The 14,959-nt window shown below is 42.8% G+C and overlaps 1 long non-coding RNA gene across 7 annotated transcripts in view; it reads left to right on the top strand.

Moving 5' to 3' along the window:
* Positions 1–14,959, top strand: part of LOC119618261 (uncharacterized) — a 174,743-nt gene that overhangs the window by 96,557 nt on the left and 63,227 nt on the right. The window contains exon 6 of one of the 7 annotated variants that reach the window (XR_012094580.1): positions 1,780–4,182. The exons of the other annotated variants lie outside the window; for them this stretch is intronic. This is a non-coding gene — a long non-coding RNA (uncharacterized lncRNA). Of the gene's footprint in view, positions 1–1,779; positions 4,183–14,959 lie in introns of those variants that run through there. 7 annotated transcript variants of the gene reach the window in all.

Here is a 14,959-nt window from a genome sequence, read left to right as displayed (position 1 = left end):
ACAGTAATTACAAGGTCTAACAATGCTGTTCCCAAGACTGAATCATTAATCACCATTTCCGATGATGTTGAAAACCGTAATGAGAAAACCCATACCAATGCTTTCTAGGTCAATTTCAAGCTCTGTTATAAGAAGTATGGAGAGAAATCGATGGCATATTATTTTCCTGATTCTGAGTCGACATTTCAAACAGGATAGCGTGAAAATATAAAGACAGTGCCCTTTTAAAGGTCAATAGTGATTTCCATTACAATCCCTGATTTATCATTCAGCCCAGAAGATTTATTCTAGGCTAGGATGTAACCTAAGAGTTTACTCTACACAAGGGAAAAGCAAAGTAGAAAAAAACCCCAAAACTACATGGTGGTTTTAAGGGCCTTTCTCCCCCTTTACTCTTTCTCCTTCTAGTTCAAAGGGAAGGCACCTTAGAAGACCAAGTGTTCACACATTTACATTTGGGTTTTTTTCTGTCTGTTTTATCCAAGTGATAAAATTCTTTTTAACCCCTCCATAGAAGTTCTGCACCCTGCTGGTAGGCTGGGAGATCTGGGGAAAATGCCTCTCCTCATGGCATCTTGAAGAAGTATTTTTGAACAATGTTAAGGGTCTCTTCCTTGCTCTTCTCCTGTCTTCCTCTATCTTGCTTTGCCAGCCAGAAAGAAGTGCTGTCAGAGAATTCCTCAGGATCTTTGGCCATCCAGGAAAAGAACAACTTCAAGACAGAGGATCTTGAGTATTTAAGAAAGGGCTATTCTGTGTGGCCTCTGCTGACCAAGGCAAGGTTCCTACTACCTTCACCAGGAGCTCAGTGGCTTGGGAGTGATTTGGGCCAAATCAGGGAGCAAGCTGGCTGGGAAGCTGTAGAGCAAGCCATGCAACAAAAGATGCATCAATGAAAGTGATAGAAAGTATATTTCAGAGGGCTTTTTTTTTTCATAGTTTTATTACTGGCCAATAGTATTGTGCATTCCAATACTGATGAAAAAAGGCTAAATCATTTACGCTGCCTGAACCTCTGTTTGTTTTGTTGGCATGAGAATGATGCTTTCTCCTGTAATCATTAACATTGGCCTGATGGGCTTAATGTACACAGCCAAATTCAGGCTCTCTACAGACAGCATCTGAAAATAGGTGTATCTGAAGTCAAGGCAAGGTGGGAGTAGGAGAGAGGATACTCCAGTCTTGATGTTTTATTTCATTGGAGAGACTGGGAGCCCCATTAGTGTACTGGTCTTTTGATTTCTTCCTTCCCTCTGCCTGTGGAAGGTGAAGTGCTGCCTTTGATCAGCGAGCGTGGACTCACAAACTGCATTTAGGACCCACAGCTTGCTGCCCTTGTTCTTGGGATGAGCTGTCCAGGAAACCTGCATTCTCCTCTGCTCTCCTACGCCATAATTTTTAAGGAAAAAATTAGCTCCTCCAACCTCAAACAGAGACTGCTGAGATTTGAGGTCGAGTTTATACGATTGTGAGATTGAGTATGATGGGGTCACTTACCAAGTTTTTTGATTTCAGCTTGGTTGTTAATAAAGGTAAAATTTTGATCCTCTAACTACAGCTCCTTTGCTTCAGTACTCAACTGGTTCAGAAAAGAGAAGAGAGTGTTATTTATTGTGCCTCTTTAGGCTCCCCCAAAAGGCTGAAATTCTGACTTCCCTTAATCATCTTGGGAATTTAATACAAGTAGTTGATGGCATGGAGAGATTCGATAAGACACTTTGTTCCATAGTTGGTGGCTTCACTCATTTCCTGAATAATTTTTTTTTTTTTTTAATATAGGGTCGGGTTCTATCACCCAGGCTGGAGTGCAGTGGTGTGATCTCGGCTCACTGCAACCTACGCTTCCTGGGCTCAAGCAATCCTCCCATCTCAGCCTCCTGACTAGCTGGGACTGCAGGCACACACCACCACACCCAGTTAATTTTTGTGTTTTTTGTAGAGATGTAGTTTCACTGTGATGCCTAGGCTGCTCTTGAACTCCTGAGCTCAAGCAATTCACCCACCTCTGCCTCCCAAAATACTGGGATTACAGGTGTGAGCCACTGTGCCCGGCCCTGAACAAATATTTTCTGGACACTTATAGTGTATTGGGACTATGCCTCAGCCATGATCAAGACAGACAAAATCAAGAACTTCTAGAGGAGAAAGACAGCAACAATAAGAAGAAATTGTTATAAATTATGATTATTCCTATGATGGAAATAAGAGAAGTGAAGAATAAGAGGCAGAGGGTGACTTTACATAGAATGAATCTGGTTAAAAGAAGTTCTCATCTTTGCACATTCTACCATTAATTAAAATTGCTCATGATATTTGAATAGATACAAAACCAATAGTTAATACATATAGTGATTCCTTGATATATACTATTAGAATTTTTAGTCTCCCCATAATGGGCATGTTTCTACTAGACTTTTTACGGACTGTCATACATTCATTTATTCAGTCAATGTATATTTTATGTCAGAAAATTTGCTAGGGGCTAAGGATATAGGGATGAATAAGACCTTCTTGCCACCCCAAGGAACAAACTATCTATTTAGGAGGACCAATGACATAAATAAATAACTATAATATGATGAGATAAGCTGATAAGCTGTCATGAAACAGAGTAAGGAGTAATCAACTTGAGATAGAGAAGTTGGGGATTTTCAGGCAGAGGGGAATAAGCATCAAAAAACAACAAAAAGCATGACGACTTGTTTTAAAAACAAGTGGAGCAGAAGTGGGGTATGCTAAGGAGAGAGTATGGCCAAGGTATCAAGGTTCTGGAAAACTAGAGCAGTTTCAGCATTACTCAGAAACATAGGCCCAATTCACCTTTTGCTTTGAACTTGTCCTTAAATGGAAGCCTAATTATTATTTTCATTTTAAAGGCAAACAAACCAAATCTCAAATGGGTGAAGTGCCTCGTCCAGGTCACATGGTTGATAAGCAGAACAGCTAGGTTAGAATGACCATGAATGTAAAATGATCTTACTGGTATTGTTATTAGAGTATATGGAAAGTCAGGGTTTAGATAGGTTTTAAAAAATGTATCCCACAAAGTACACATTCTTGTTTTGTGCAAAATTTCTGCAGAATCTTCAGAAAAGTACACAAAATCCCATGAAACTTTGATGGTGGTTGTGGATTTAACTGCACTTTCTAATAAAATTTTAATTTTGAGGAGGATCAATTCTCAGCTAAAACATGGCCAACAAAATTTAATAGTGAAAAGGAGTGAGATTGAAAAACAAGGAAAAAAGTCAGTATCTTGGTCCATTTTCTGTGGTTATAACAGAATGCCACAGACTAGGTAATTTTAAAGAAAATTTATTTAGTTCACAGTTCTGGAGGCTGGGAAGTCCAAAAGCGTGGTGCTGGCATCAGAAAGCCTTCTTGCTGTGTCATGACATGGCAGAGGGCATCACGTGGTGAAGGGCAAGAGTGTGCCAGCTCAGGTCTCTTTTCCTCTTTTTATAAAGCCAGCAGTCCCATCCCAGGGGTCCTACCCTGATGAGCATGTCTAATCCTAATTACTTCTGAGAGATCCCTCCTCCAAATTCCATCAACATATGAATTTGAGGATTAAGTTTCCAGCAAATGAAATTTGGGAGACACATGTAAACCATAGCAGTCAGTTTAATTATTATTTATTTCACTTGGCCTGAGTGAAAAGAATTTCTTGCTTAAACTTTTGTTGGGTAGAGTAAAAAGACGTTTTCTAAAATATCCAGGGCAGTCTTTGGTGACTAGGTCTTGGTATGTATTTAGAAGGATAATTAGAGAAAAGGAGGGGTTTAAAAGTGACTTATGCACTATCTCTAATAATTATTTTTAATAAGGAGGGATTCATGAGGCAGAGTACTATTTTTTTCTCCCTTTGCATGTCCAAAGCAGAAGCAGTGTGTGCTGAGGCATATCAAAGCCTGGCTGAACCTTCCTTAGCAGGTCTGGTAGTTTGATGTTAGTTCAAAGGAAACCTCCAGTCCCAAAGACTTTTAAATTTCTTTCTGCAAAATAAATTAAATGCTAAAAAGCCAAAAGCCGATATAAACCTCCTTGTGCCTCTGTATGTGAATGACATAAGCAAGTTGTTTCTCTCCAGCGTATTCTTTGGAAATGCATGTTTTTCTTGTGCATAGCATATATTTACATGATGTTCAACATATGATGCAATTTTGGAAAGATGGACCAAGAAGAGAGGGCTTCTGCTGCAGATGGCTTAACTCACAGTTTTGTGCTTGGCTCAAAGTGGGGCACTGTGGGAGGCTGAATGATTGTATGCTATGCCATACTTTATTCTTCACATTGAAGTCTTCTTATTTTTTAAATTACTTTTTAATTTTTTTTCTTTTAGTTAGAGATGAGGTCTACCTATGTTTCCCAGGCTGGTCTCGAATTCCTGGGCTCAAGCGATCCTCCTGTGTCAGCCTCCCAAAGTGCTGGGATTATAGGCATGAGCCATTGCGCCCAGCCACACTGAAATTTTCTTTTCTTTTCTTGATAGAGTCTCGCTTTATCACCCAGGCTGGAGCACAGTACACTACAACTTCCGCCTCCTGGGCTCAAGCACCCTCCTCAGTAACTGGCATTACAGGTGCATGCCACCACACCTGGCTAATTTTTGTATTATTGGTAGAGACGGGGTTTCACCATGTTGTTCAGGCTGGTTTCGAACTCTTGACCTCAAGTGATCCACCCGCCTCAGCCTCCCAAAGTGCTGGGATTACAAGCGTGAGTCACCACGCCTGGCCACACGTTGAAGTTTTCTAAGGCACACCTATAAGCATGTCATCCCCTTCCCCAGGTGAATAAAGAAAAAGATCCTACATTTGACCTATAGGTTCTGCAGGGTCTGACCCTTTCCTCACTTTCCAGCCCTACCTAATACCATCCTCATTCTTCTGTTTCTTCACCTTCCTTCTACCACAGGGCCTCTGCATGACCATTTCCTTTCTCATGGAATTGACTTTCTGACCTCTTTGCATTGTATAACTCTTATTATCATTTAGATCTCAGCTATCATCACTTTATACAAACCTTTTCTGATGTCCCTGTACAGTTCAAACCTATTACATACTCCCAGACCACAATGCACCTCCTTTTATGGTGTCATCACCATTGCTGTAGTTACACATTTATTTGTGTGATCAGCTAATTCATATCCATCTCCCCCACTAGACTATAGTCTTTATGGGCCATGAGACTGTCTCTTTTCACTCACTATTACATCTCCTGTGTCAAACACAGATTCATTACGGGTGCTTAATAGATATTTCTTGCATGAATGAGCAAATGAATAACAAAGCCAGTAGATTTCAGAAAACGTTGGGTAGAAGCAGTGTGGCATGGTGGAAAGAGCACTGGCCTAATGTCAAGAGCCCAGAGCACTACACTTACTAAGTCAATAAACCAAGTATTAATTTGACCTCTTATGAGCTACACACAGTGGATACCCAGGTTGGTGAGAAGACTAAGATGCCATCTTTGCCCTTGAGGTCTTAATTGTCTGCTTAGGGAAACAGAAACACAAATTGGTCCTTAAAATACATTGTGGTAGGTACCATGATGAACATATCAATGTCATGATGTGTGTGTGTGTAGGTGTGTATGCATAAACAGTAGCATTTACTTTAGCTTGGGTAGTTAGGTCAGGCATCATAGAGGAGACCCCTTTCACTTGGGTCTTTAAGGACAATAGGAGTTTGCTTTTTGACTCTGGGAAAATAATTCATCCTCACTCATTCCACAAATAATTTTGAGAACCAATTAATAGGGATTATCATTTAATTTTTTGAAGACTCAGGTTTTTCATCTGTAAAGTGGCAATGATGCAATATTTTTTGAGACAGCGTCTCCCTCTGTTGTTCACACTAGAGTGCAGTGGCGTGATCATGGCTCATTGCAGCCTTGACTTCCCAGGCTCAAGCAAATCCTCCTTCCTCAGTCTCCTGAGTCACTGGGACTACAGGACTGAGCTACCATGCCCAGCAAATTTTAATTTTTTTTGTAGAGATAAGGTATCTGTATGTTGCCCAGGCTGGTCTTGAACTCCTGGGCTCGAGCAATCCTCCCATCCTGGCCTCCCAAAGTGCTTGGATTGCAGGTGTGAGCCACCACACCACCAGGCAATGATGGAGTTTTCCCTGCCTGCCTCACAGGGCTTGTGATGGTTTGGTATCGGAACTCATCATCATCCTTTCCAACCTCCATAGGGCACCTTCCAGAACCACAGAAACTGGAAAGGTAGGCACTACATTTCCAAGGCTCTCTTGCAGCTAGGGTTACAACCATGGTTTAGGTTTCTCCTAGTTCCAATAACTCATCATATGAAAGATGGACGTTAGGTAGAAGCCATCTTCTTGTTGCTTTGCTGCTTTGACTGTTTGGGCTGGTGAGCCTGGTCACAGAGGCATTTTCCCCCTGCAGCAATGTTCCAGTGCTTACTACCTAGTTCTGAGGGTGCTGAGAGGTATTTGCAGCACCAATGACTTCCCTGTCCTTGTTTTGCAAGCTCTGTGGTATGTCCTTGAACTCAATAGTTCCAGGAGTGGCCTCTCCACTGCCCCTTGTAGCTGATTCTGGCAAAGTGGGCACCAGTTCAACAGTGTTGTTTAGGTGGTCATTCCTGGAGGCCCACTTTAGAACCCATTCTTCTAGCCCTCCAACAATTTTGTAAGAGATGAATTTTTTGGGCCAGGTGCGGTGGCTTACGCCTGTAATCCCAGCACTTTGGGAGGCCGAGGGGGGTGGATCACGAGGTCAGGAGATTGAGACCATCCTGGCAAACATGGTGAAACCCTGTCTCTACTAAAAATACAAAAAATTAGCCGGACGTGGTGGCGGGCGCCTGTGGTCCCAGCTGCTCAGGAGGCTGAGGCAGGAGAATGGCGTGAACCTGGGAGGTGGAGCTTGCAGTGAGCCGAGATCATGCCACTGCACTCCAGCCTGGACGACAGAGCGAGACTCCGTCTCAAAAAAAAAAAGATGAATTTTTTGGATTAAAATTTTTCTGATTAAAATCACTGGAGTGCTGTCTTCAGTCTCCTTTTACTGAAGTCTAACTCATAAAAGCCTATTGTGCTGTACCAGTGAGGCGATAAGTGTAAAAGCACTGTTCATTCATAATTTATTCAATAGATACTTTTTGAGTATCTACTATGACCAGATACCAAGCTCAGCGCTTGGAGATACAACAGTTAATAAGAGAATACAGTCCTTGAATCATGGAGCTTATGCCCTAGGGGAGGAAGCAAACGGGAAATAAGTGAAAAACACTTAAGATAATTACAGATGGTGACAAATGTTATGAAGAACATTATGAAAGGGGTTGAGCTAGAGGATACAAGGCAGTGGGAGGAGGAGAACCTAGAACAATTGGAAAACATGTCTCTGAAGAGGTGACAACTAAAGAAGCAGTTATGTGAATGTGTGTGTCTGTGTGTGCATGCACATGTGCACAAATTCATGTGTATAGTCAGGGTAGCAAGAATACTCCAAGCAGAGGGAACAGCGTATGCAAAGGTTCAAGGTTATTGTATAAACAGCGATATTGCTGACTTGAAGGTGAAAACTTCCTAAACTGGGTGGGTAGGCTTAAGGCGACGTTGTAAAGCCTGTGGTTTATTGTTGGTATTTCCTGTTGGCCCTTTCAGCTCATTCTCTTACCTGAACAGCTCCTTCCCCAACACTTCTGGAAACTTCTGCCGCTCATTCAATAAACTCATTCACTCGACACATATTTATGGAGTACTTGTCATGTCTCAGAGTGGTGTCGTGCACTGAGAATAGATATGTACATAACTAAGACATGGTCTCTGACCTTGAAGAGCTTACAGGCTCCATCTGGGTCTGCCAATCTCCAGGTTTTAGACAGTTTACTTCCTTTCTGTCCTTATTAAAATGACTAATCCTGTGTCCCCACCTTCAAAACTCAACTGACCTGCTAGCCACGTTTCTAAAAATATGCTAGCGATTTAATTCCACTCCATAGTCCTCTTAGCATATGGTGATTGTCAAATGAACATGGCATGCAGAAGGGAATGCAATTGCAAGCCCAGGAAAAGACTTGGTAGGGGGACCTTATGTTGGTGAATTAACCAGAGTCCAAGATTTAGTCCTTAGCCTTGTGGTCTCAGAGACGTGATTGGCCAAGGGTACCTGAGAGCAGATTCATCTTTCTGGGATGGGCACACATGAACCAAGTCCACAGAGAGTCATCAATGAAACCAGAAAGACTCTTCATAACCTCCATCAAGAACTATTAATTTCAAGCGAACTGGCCACTGGACTCTAGGTGTGTCCTGACCCAGAACATTCTTTCCCTAAAGGCATGCTACAGGGGAAGGCACAGAAGACATTGCTTGGTAAACTTGGAATCAGTATCAGGGTGTGAGTACTGTGCTTAATGACATGGTTTCTGCTTTGGGCTCTTCCTAGCCGGAAAAATCCTTGCTCTAGGGCTCCTTGGGCAGTGCCCACATCTGCCTCAGTGGCTCCCCTTTTCCATACTCCTGGGGTCAGTCAATCTCACTTCTGAGTCACAGTTTTCTGGATGTGTCAACAAAGGGATGCACTTATATGCTATCCTTGCCATAATTCCCCCCTTGTGTGCATGGCAGACATTACTAATCAATTGTAGCTCTCTTTCCTGCTAGACTCAGAAGAAGTCGCAAAAATCCTTCTCTATGCAGCACTCCAGGGAACCAGTCATTTGACTGGAATTGGCATGTTGAATGTAAAAGACTTCTCTCCCTGGGTCACAAGTTTGGTTAAAGTCTATCCTTGCTTACGATGACTTACATACTGATGTTCGGTTTTATTCCCAGAGGGCAAGTCCAAATTCTTGGTGGGGAGCATGACTGCCCTTCATGTACCACTTCCATGAGATAATTACCATTTTACAAGGACCGTCAATGTCTTCATTTATTCATTCCGTGAATATCTATGGGGAGCTATTCAGTGCCAGGTGCTGGGTCTTACTGATGAACACTGCCTTCCTGAGGCTTAGGGTTGAGAGGCCAGAACCTAGGAATGGTTCTTAAAATAGGAACTTGAAGCAGATCCACTGCAGAGTCCATACTGGACTCCAGTGCTCCCCCAGAGGCAGGCACCTGTTTTCCTCAAGGTATGGCTTGTCCTTTGAAACTCTGGCATTCAAACCCATTACAGATGAGTTCCTTTCAGATTATAAATTTTATATTCTCCTTTGAGTTGTGTCCCCAGGGGGCCCATTCTTATTTACAAAACTATGCAATGGTGCCTGAACTTGGTACCTGAACTTGGTTCCTGGAACACAAGGCTTTTAACGAAGTGACAATCACATGTCCCCTTGCCTTCCAAAGAAAACCACAGAAGCAAAGGTGTTTACATATTCTCCCAATATCCCAATAAATATCTGTTATAATGTATTATAATAAGGAGAGGAAGCAATGAGTCCATTCCACAAGTCAAAAAGTAGTAGGACAACAAACAAACAAACAAACAAAATCCCTTAGGAGGAAGTGAATAACCTAGAAGGAACAGAGCCTGTTGGAAGGGGAGGACCAACTGAGTGGGTTAAAAATAGCAGGAAAGTGGCACGGTGGCTCATGCCTGTAATCCCAGCACTTTGGGAGGCCGAGGTGGACAGATCACGAGGTCAGGAGATTGAGACCATCTTGGCTAACACAGTGAAACCCTGTCTCTACTAAAAGTGCAAAAAAATTAGCCAGTCGTGCTGGCGGGCGCCTGTAGTCCCTGCTACTTGGGAGACTGAGGCAGGAGAATGATGTGAACCCGGGAGGCGGAGCTTGCGGTGAGCCGAGATTGCATCACTGCACTCCAGCCTTGGCCACAGAGCAAGACTCCGTCTCAAAAAAAAAAAAAAAAAAAAAAGGCAGGAAAGCAAGCACTGCTGCTGAGCCTCCTTTGCCTGCCTCCTCCCTGCAGATGAGACAATATGCTAAGGCTAATGGGTTAGGGAAAGTTACTACACAGGCAACTCTGTCTGCTATCTGCTCTGAGTTCCCACTGTGTAGCTCCTACTTCCTATGCTGGGAAGAGGCCAGCACTTCTCCTGTGTCCTGTGTTGTTCTTCTGTTGACAGGTCACGTGGGGCTCAGATACTTGCAGCTGAGGGCCTCTCTACCAGTTTGTTCCTTTCACTTCCTTCCAGAAAAGTTTGTCCTTGGAAATGATGGGTATTTAGAAGTGGCCTACTTTCATGTCAAGGAAGAAAGTAAGAGAGAGGGAGAGATAGGAGTATGGTGGTAAAGGAAAAGCAGAAAGAGGCATTATAACAGAACGTTAAGGGCTTGGGTCAAGGGGTCCAACCTGGGTTCAAATTCTGACTTTGTCATTTACCAGCTTTGAGTTGCTGGACCTGCTATTTAACCTCCCCAAGCTTCAGTTTCTTCCTCTATCAAGTGGAGATCATTATTGGTCACAAAGAGTTGTAAATGAGATGAGAGCAAAAAGCCTGGGAGGCAGCAAGGACTCAAAAATGGTGTCTATCACAATCATGATGTCATGCTGGTGCTGTTGCTATTGATAATGGTGATGCTGGCAACCACCTCTTGGGGCTTTGGTTTTGTTATTTATGAGCGACTTGGACCAGGCAGTCCATGAAATCCCTTCTGAGAGTCCACACTTTCATGTTGAAGAGGAACAAGACATGGTAGGTTTAAAATAAAAGACAAGCATGATTGACATTTGAATAGTACATCAGGCTTGCAAGTCACTTTTATATACATTTTCATTAGAACCTCATAGCAATTCAGTGACTAGTGGTAATGACTCTAATTTACAGACAAGGAAACTGAGGGTCAGAAAAGTTAAGTGATCGACTTGAATTGATTGACTCAAGGTCATGAGGTTACAAAATGGTGGAATCAAGACCCATCTGTCCAACACAATACCAGAGTGCATTTAAGGTTCCCTGAACTGGCATTCATGTCTGTACCGCTGTGTTTCTGCTCATCCTCTTTCCTCTGCCTAGAACATTCTCCCCATCAAAATGTACCTTGCCAGATTCTATCAGTGCCTCTTCCAGGCTTTGAGAGCATGTACTGTGCACATGCTGCTATCACTGCATTTCATCCCCTATGGCTGTCCCCTTCACTGCATGGGGCAACCCTGTAAGACAGAACCCAGTTTTTATTTATCTTTCCATTCCTAGTTCCTGTCACATCATCTGACATGCAGTAGGTTCTCCATAAATTTTCAACCAGTGAAATGTGTATAAATGATGCACATTGCCCATCAACCTGGCTGGGCGAAGAGATATATTTGATGTGGTATAAAAATATTGGGAAATCAATCCATTTTGAGATGGCCTACATGAATCATCATTAAAAAAAATGACCTCGGTCTTTGAAACTTGTATAACATTTTTTTTTTGAAACCCATTAAAAATGACAATCCTTCTTCTTGGGAATTTTGGTTGGTCACTGTTTTCAAGGTGGCATTCAGAACCAGAATGACATCTGAAGGGCTAAATTAGATGAATATCATTCAATTCCAGGTAGAGCACAAACAGAGACCAACACAAAATGATGTGTTGTGAGTGATACGTTTGATGGAGACCTTACTTCTTTAAGGTCTGTTTTTATTTCATTCTCATCCTGGGCTTATGGATCATTTATTTTATCCCCTGAAGGTTCAATCTGATGGTTGTTTTAGAGTACTCTGATAAGATGTTAAATGTCACAGCTCTGTGGAGGAGGAGACGATTCAAGGTTAATGAGAACCCAGACCACATTGAGTATAAATCCAGTCTTTGGATTGACAGCCATGGGTGACAGAGACTGGAGATGCCTATGCACAAATAATGGATACAGTTTGACCTTTACCTGTTGAAGCAAATGAGCTGACTCGTTCTGAGCTAGATAGAACTCTGCTGGGATTAAAGTTTCAGGAAGATCAGCTAGTGATTAAGTTGTGATGGTCAGAGCCAAAGAATCCAAGAGCCAGAAGGGACCTTGAGAGATCTCTTGTGTGTATATATACATGTGTGTGTGCGTGTGTGTGCGTGGTGTATTATATGTGCATATATATACGTATATTTGTGTGCGTATATATATGTGTGTATGTGTGTGTGTTTGTGTGTGTATTGCCATCTCATCCCCTCTATGCTTAAGGCATGTAAGCATAGAAGGATTTGCAGAGATATACTCAAGGGATTTGTGAAACCCATGAAATTATGTGCAAAATGAAGTGTGCATATGTACAATTTTCACCATCTTCTCAAAATAGGTCCCTGTATGGTGGATCGTTTCTTCCCCATTCTTTTTTTTTTTTTTTTTCTGTTTTCTTTTTTTCTTCCCCATTGTTTATTTACTGTTGAGGAGAAGGAATTTTTATTTTACTCCCCAGAAGCATAAAGCATGGGAACATTCCCTCCTTCATTCCCTCGGCCACCTGGCTCACTCCTCCTGGGGGGCCGTTTCTCTGGTTAGGGAAGGAACTGAGAGTGCGCTTCTAAGTGCCTGCTTGGCTCCTCTCCAGCTGCATGGGCGTGTGATCTGTGTGGCTGCACAGGGCACTCTGTTCAGAAGGGCCTCATGCTTGGTTTAATGCCCTGCTGTTGCCCTTTTGAAATTATTAACAACGTTTGAACAAGGGGCCCCATGTTTTCATTTGGCACTGGTCCTTGAAAATTGTGCAGCCAGTCCTGCCTGAGAGGGCGTGTTGTCATCTGCTCTCCAATAAGGGGAAGGCTCTGCCCTTGCAAGGGGAGGCCTGAAGTTTTGGAGGAGTAAATTTCAATTTACAAGGGATGTTTTAGGAAGCCCCTTTGACTATAGAACCAAGGTTTGCTCTCCCCCTAGCTCCATTGGCATGGCCGGTGTTTGAGAGGCAGCATTGCATGGTGGTTGTAAGTGTGGGCCACTGCTGGGTACAAATTCCAGTTCTGCCACCTACTAGGTGTACGACCTTGGGCAAATGATTCAACTTCATGTGCCTCAGTTTCCTATCCTGTAAAGCTTGGGTAACACTGTTAAATGACTTAACATATCTAAGTACTCATGGTTCCTAGAACACAATGTTATTAATAATAGCTATTATAATTTTATCACCAGGACTCCTGTACCTTACTCCTTACTTGATTTAGAATTCAGAGGGAAGACAAGGAGTCACTTATGGGGCTCTCTAAAACCTCAGCAGACCCTGTGTCTTGAAAAAGATTAAGAACTGCTGTTAGTTTTTGTTTGTTTGTTTGTTTTACTGGAGACAGGTTCTCACTCTGTTGCCCAGGCTGGAGTGCAGTGGCGTGATCTTGGCTCATTGCAGCCTCCGCCTCCTGGGTTCAAGCGATTCTTCTGCCTCAGCCTCCTAAGTAGCTGGGACTACAGGCATGAGTCACCATGCCCAGCTACACTGTTAGGTTTTTAAAGAAGAGTCTGTCCCTGCCCTCAAGGAGCTTGTAAATTCATAACCTAAAAACTGACACTCTGGGGTAACGGGGGATAAGAACTTTGTAAGAGTTAAAAACTAAATCCTTTAGGCTCAGCCAGTAACAGATGAACCCCTCTCATTAAAAGAAGACTTTTTTATCCTGTCTTTGTAACATCCTCCAAGGGCACATGGATGGGTATTCTCCTTCCCTAGACAATAGCTGCAAGCTTGTGTCTGAGAGGATGATGTATTTATAAGAGATTTGATTTTCAGCCCAATAAATCAGGCCCAGTGCAGTGTTCAGGCAGAGGTGTGAGCGTGTGACTGGATTAGTAATTGTCTAGAATCATTTTGATTGTTCTCCGAACTCTGAAGGGGGATGATTTATTCTGTCACGGCATGTTTGACCTCAGGAAGCTTATAGGCTAGTGAGGCGCCCAAAATATAGGCAAGGATTAAGCAGGGTGTGCAAGGGGTAGGGATGTGGGCAGGAGAGGGGGTACTTTAGCCAACCGGGAGAACTACTTCACAGAGGAGTTAAACTACCTAAAGTAAGAGGAGAGTTTCCATGGCAGACGTGTAGGTGCAGTGTGTGTGTATGTGTGTGTGTGTGCACGCAATGTGTGTATATGTATGTGTGTGTGTAATGACTCTTTTAAGAAAAGAGGAATTTAAAAATATTAATATGCAGCTATAGCTTCTTCTCATGGTGGTGATTGCTTTCATTTCGGACTCATCGGCGCTGTAAATGAAAATCTTAATTTAAATACTCTTCCCAACAAAGACTCCCCTGCCCTTCTTTTCTCCCTAGAATGCCTTTATTTCCTTTAAAACCATCCTTACTTGTGATCCATGTCTGATTTAACAAAATTTCTCCCTGGGAGTTTATCTCTGGTAAATAGTTTTCTAGAGGACCATGAAGGCATAAAGATCTGAAAGCCCCAGATGACTTTGAAGTGCTCTGAGTGTAGATGCCATGGGGGGAAGTGGGAAGGAAAGAAGGATGACTCAGCAGAGAGAGAGGCCCGGTGTGAGCAGCTGAGCCCTCAACAGGAGGTCAATCACAGCTTCGAAGGCAAGCCTTTGGCTTCTGTGGTGTGGATTTTTTGAAAAGACAAAGAAGAAATGCCTCAAAAATAGGTCCCAGATTAGGACTTAGAATAACATCTCTGCTGAAACCCTGTGTCTATGAGTAAAACTAGTGAGGGGGCCCTACTGTACTGAACCTGCAGGAAGTTTGCTAGGTATGAAGGTGGCCTCAGCTAGTGAGGAGACCTCAGTTTTGTCCCTGTGCTGCTGCGGACTTTGCCTGTGACTTAGGGCAAGCCCTCTAATTTCTCGGGTCTCCGTTTCCACATCTGTGAAACGGTGTCCCTGTCTCGCTGCAGTCCCAAATGAGATGTTTGTAAATTGTCAAGAACTTTGGGTGTTATTTTTCCACCTCATTATAGATTTACTCCACACCATGCAGCATGTTCCGAAGCTACCTGAAAACAGGAAGAAACTAGGCCAAATTAAACAAAAAGCAAAAGAAAAACTAGGGGATCTTTTTGAAGCCAAATAAGAACTTGGAGAGCTTGTAATTGTGATCACCCCT

This window comes from Chlorocebus sabaeus, chromosome 11, assembly GCF_047675955.1.
Source record: "Chlorocebus sabaeus isolate Y175 chromosome 11, mChlSab1.0.hap1, whole genome shotgun sequence".
Classification (NCBI taxonomy): Eukaryota; Metazoa; Chordata; class Mammalia; order Primates; family Cercopithecidae; genus Chlorocebus; species Chlorocebus sabaeus.
The sequence above is the reverse complement of the archived record's forward strand: the minus strand, read 5'-3'. Positions and strand labels throughout refer to the sequence as shown.